Source organism: Arachis duranensis, chromosome 3 (assembly GCF_000817695.3).
Source record: "Arachis duranensis cultivar V14167 chromosome 3, aradu.V14167.gnm2.J7QH, whole genome shotgun sequence".
NCBI classification, from domain to species: Eukaryota; Viridiplantae; Streptophyta; class Magnoliopsida; order Fabales; family Fabaceae; genus Arachis; species Arachis duranensis.
Genome location: NC_029774.3, coordinates 43,576,100 through 43,581,685, shown reverse-complemented (window position 1 = coordinate 43,581,685; position 5,586 = coordinate 43,576,100).

Genomic DNA, 5,586 nt, shown 5'->3' with positions numbered 1-5,586 from the left:
GCAACAAGTGTGCAAATTCCGGTTGTAGGGATCAAGGGGTTGTTGACAGTGACCAATTGCATGGGTTTGGATTTTCACACTAAAAATAGGATTGACGTTGCAAGTATAGTCCAAACCCAACAATTGATCATTAATCAAATAATAATCGGGAGTATTTAGTTCCCGGGTCGTTTTCCCTAGGAGTTGCAATGAAATGTACATTTATTGGCTATGAGAGAGAGCATGGGAAAATTAGGAATGCAAGCAAAAGAGCAAGGAAATGTAAATAGCAAGAAATTAAATGATCATGCAAGAAATTAAAAGAAAGCAAATAAACATGCGAGGAATTTAAATTGCAACTCTTGGTGAGAATTGGGGAGTTTAGGTTTCCTATCCTAGTTATGGACCACAAACATGGTGATTGTGTGGAATCAATCCAAACTAGTCAATCCTCCTTGAGAATTAGTCAAAAGAGTGTAATTAATCTCAATCCATAAGTCCTAGTCAACTCACTAATTGACTTATTGAAAGACTAGCATCAATGAAAACCAAAACCAATTAACTATTCTCACACAATGTGAAATTGTCATCCACAACTCAATTCCACTCAAACATCCAATTTCTCAACCAAGAGTGTGAAAACTTAACATGCAAGAAATTAAAAGTCAAAAGCAATAAAAGTCAAAGCAATTAAATGCAAGGAAAGAAAACTTCAAATACAAGAAAACATCTTGGCATGTAATTGAGAGCTAATGTCACCTATCCTAGTCATTGACCACAAACACATGATGATTATGAAGAGTTAATCCTACTTAGTCAACCTTACATCTAAGATAAGTCAAATAGGCATAGTTAATTTCAATCTCTAAGTCCTATGTCAACACTAAGGGGTCACATAGAGTCAAGGGAGACCAAATTAACTAACTACTCTAATGTATCAAACAAGAATGGACATCAATGACTCAAGGATCAACAAAGTCATCAATTTCAAGCCAAGAGTGTAGAAAAACTAAGTGAAAACTAAACCAAGCATTTTATCAAACACTTGGTGTGCATGAGAATAAAATAATATTAAAGTGCAATAAAATAAATTCTAAAACTACCAAAGCAAGAAAATAACAATAACAACTAGAGAAAGCAATAAATGACATGGAAACATAAATTTGCATTAAATGAAAGTAAAATTAACAAATAGTGTTCATAACATGAAAATGGCAAGATAAAGAAAATAACAAAAGAAATGAAAAAGAATAAAGATGAAATAACAATAAATGACAAGGAAAAGTAAAGGAAAGCAAGAATTAAAAGTAGAAATTACAAGAAATTAAACTAAAGAACCCTAATTCTAGAGAGACGGGGGAACTTCTCTCTCTAGAAACTAAGAGAAAAACATCATAAAAGTTAAATCTAATTGCCCCCTTCATCCATCTTCTATTTGGCCTTAAATAGCTTCAGAAATGAGTTGGATAGGGTTTTGGGGCCCAGAAATGGCCTCCAGTGGTTTCCTATTAATGAGCTCACGTGCAGGGACCTGTGCGGACGCACAGATGTGTGCGTCCGCACACTTGCTAAATCCTGACCTGTGCGTGCGTACAAATTGTGTCCGTACACACACTTTAACTTAGTCCACTATAGCAAATTATATATCATTTCGAAGCCCAGACGTTAGCTTTCCAATGCCACTGGAATCGTCTCATTTAGACCTCTGTAGCTCAAGTTATGATCAATTTAGTACCGAGAGGTCAGGATTGGTAGCATTCCAAATCACATTTCTTCATGGTTTCTTCCCTTTTGTATGCTCTTCTCCTCACTTATCCAACCCATGCTTGCCTTAGAAGCCTGAAATCACTTAACAAATACATCAAGGCACCAAGTGGAATTAAAATGAATAAAATTGACTAAATTAAGCACAAAAGAGCATGTTTTCACTTTCAAGCACAATTTAAGAACAAATCTCAAAAACATGCTATTTAGGTGAATAAATGTGGGTTTATGTGATGGAATCCACTCAAATCAAACCAAAATATATCATAAAATATGGATTCATCAATTTCCCCACACTTAAACAATAGCATGTTCTCATGCTAAACCAACTAAAGAATGAATGAAGGGATAAATGATTTATTAAATGCAACTAACTACATGCAAGAAACTATTCTAAATACTATCTATCTATATATATACTATGATTCTTATGGAGTTTGGCAAAAATAAACAAAAGAATCTCAATCAATCCAAAGCAAACCTTAGGGCCAAGACAAAGCAAATATAGCAATATGATCAATGTCCAAAGAATTGATTTGAGGTTTCCAAAATTAAGTTCAACAACTTGCAAGAAGATACAAGATAAGCAATGAAATCATAAAATTGAGTGATTAAACCCCTCACCGGATGTGTTTACACTCTAGTTGCTCAGTGTTTAGGGCTTAATCACTCAATCCTCCCTTAATCATGTTTCTCAAAGATTTTCAAGTCGTCTAACAATCAACTAACATTTGATGAATTAATGCAAATATCATGAGAACTTTTGTGGGTTGTAATGGGGCTTAGGTAAAGGTAGGATTAATATGGTTAAGTGGGCTAATAGATTGGATCTTTGATTAGCTCAAGTATCCCACCTAATCCTATATCATCCTATATACATAACAAAGCAACCTAACTACCCATTTATCCCTTTCTCACATTCACTCATGCATGCTTCTTTTCAATTCAACCACATGTGCATCTCTGATTTGAATTTCTTATTATTTCTTTTCTTTTTCTTTTTCTTTTTCTTTTTTTGTATGTACACCAAAATTTTTCTTTTATCATATAAGAGAGATGCATATGTTCCAAGTAATGAATGCATGAGTGTTTACCCATTTTTCCAAATATTCTCAATGAACACCTAAAGCACTAACTACCCATGTTTTTCACAAATTCTCCCCACACTTAATTAACACACACACTCTCAAACCCAAGCTAATCAAAGATACAATCAATGGACATAATGGTCTTTCACTTAGGGCAATTGATGTGCTTATAATGAGAACAAAAAGGGAATTAAAAGGCTCAAAAGTGGTTTGCAAAGGTAGATGTAAGGGTTGGCCATATAGGTTAGTGAGTTTAAATTCAAAGATGGCCTCAGTCATACTAAATACATTTCAAAACATCAAATATAGGACATATAGACTAAAGCAAATCTAGGATCACAATCATAAAAGGAGTATAACACACAAGAACAAAAATTGTGATTGAAAATATGCAACCAAACAATCAAAGCTCAAATCTCACTTGGTATTTGTTCAAGCTCTTTTCTATGTTCCACAAAAAGATACTTCAAGCAAGTTCAAAAATAAGTTTTCAAATCCAATCAATAGAATGCCCAAAAAGAGATTTTTTTGAAAATTCTTTATTGTTTTACCAAACTTATTTACTCTACCATGCAACATGCAAAAATTTACCAAAAATAAACTATAACCAAGCTAAGATATATACAAGCAAACTAAACAAAGTGTAATGTAATGAAATGATAAACAAATATTCACAAAACACAACTATTAAAACAAGAAAATAATGCAAGTGTTGAGAAAGAGAATTTTACGCCCCAAAATTGCGGATTCTCCCCCACACTTAAACGTTGTACGGTCCTCCGTGCATGCACTCAATTCGGGGATGAAGAAATGCTCTAAGAGGCTCCACCTTCAGCTGGTGGGTACCGGGGCTCTGGGTTGCTGTAGAGAACAAGAATTGAGGAATAGTAAGTTGTTGTAGTATAATGAAGACAATGTGTGTATCCTAAGTGAGCACAGTTTGGAATACACACATTGGTTGGTGAAAACAACATCCATACAATCAAAAGAAATAGCATGTTCCTCAATCAAGTGGTTTAGGCTGCAAGTAGAGTATAAACAAGATATAAGGCACAAAAATACCTAGGTGGCCACAACTAAGGTGAATTGAGTATAAGATATTGGATATTGAAGTTGTGCAAGTGGAAGCGTAAGATTAATAAAATATAGCACAATTAACAATAACCAATTCAATGATGAAAAGAAACTACTTATTCATCCTTAGGAAAAAAATGAAATAATCACATATATAAGGTGCTTGTTAGAAAAAGTGACAAGTCTTGACAAGAACCAAGTCAAGTCAACTAAAAAAAAGTGCAAAGCATTAACAAGGAACAAATACCTTGTGATGTGATTATATTCACTTAAAGACCATGATGAATAAGTAGTTCAACTCAAATCACTAAATTAAAAGTGCACAATTCATAATCAAGTTGCCAAATAAGGATATAGTTTAACACATATGGTCGCGACAACACATGCATCAAACTCACAATTCAATTAGGCAATCTAACAAAGACTCAATGTTCAGTGCACATATTCATTAAATCAAAATTCAATCAAGAAGCAATCCAAGAATCATCAAGTAAATACTTGCAATTTATTTAATTAACAAACAACTAAACAAAAACTAACATAATTACTAAAATAAAAATGAAATGCAAAGAAAACAAAGTAAAGCAAGTAGAAAAAAAGGAAAAAGCAAGAGAAGAGAGGGTGGAAGAGAGAAGAAGAGAAGAAGTAGAGAGAAGAGGAGAAAAGAAGTGTAATGGTGGGGAAACAGGGGTGTGCGTATGCACAGGTACGACTGCGTACACACACTAGGTGGAAAATGCGCTTGTGCAGGTGCACAACATCATATGGGGACTGCGAACAGAAAGAGCATCGCGTCTTATGCGGGCGCACAAGGTCTTGTGCGTGTGCATAGAAGGGAGACGAGGGGGGTGTTACCACGCACAAGGGGTGCATGTGCTACGAGCAGGGGGTTCCAAAGGTTGTGCGTGTGCACAGAGCTATGCGCACACACAGCTATGTGTTTTTTTTCACATAGAATGAAGCGTCAACATTGCCAGCTATCACGCCTTCTGTGCGTACGCACAAAGGTTCGTGCACACGCACAGAGGCAAAAAGAGAGGGGTTCGGGTGTATAAGGAGTGCGAACGCTCTCAACAGAGGAGCCACAAGCTGGTGTGTGCGCGCACAGATGGGTGCGTGCGCACAGAACGCGAAAATTAGGGTTGTGTGCGTACGCACAGGTGTGTGCGCACGCACACGCTCTATTTTTCTCAAAAAATTTTAGTGCTCTAAGGCACCAAACTTAATGTCCAAAATAGTTTTCTCAGCCCCAAAACATGTTATTCATTAAATTCTCCCCGACAACGGCGCCAAATTTGACAATGACTAATTGCACGGGTTTAGATTTTCACACTAAAAATAGGATTGACGTTGCAAGTATAGTCCAAACCCAACAATTTATCATCAATCAAATAATAATGTCACAATACAAAATAACCGGGAGTATTTAGTTCCCGAGTCATTCTCCCTAGGAGTTGCAATGAAATGTACATTTATTGGCTATGAGAGAAAGCATGGGGAAATTGGTAATGCAAGCAAGAGAGCAAGGGAATGTAAATAGCAAGAAATTAAATGATCATACAAGAAATTAAAAGAAAGCAAATAAACATGCGAGGAATGTAAATGGCAACTCTTGGTGAGAATTAGGGAGTATAGGTTTCCTATCCTAGTTGTGAACCACAAACATGGCGATTGTGTGGAA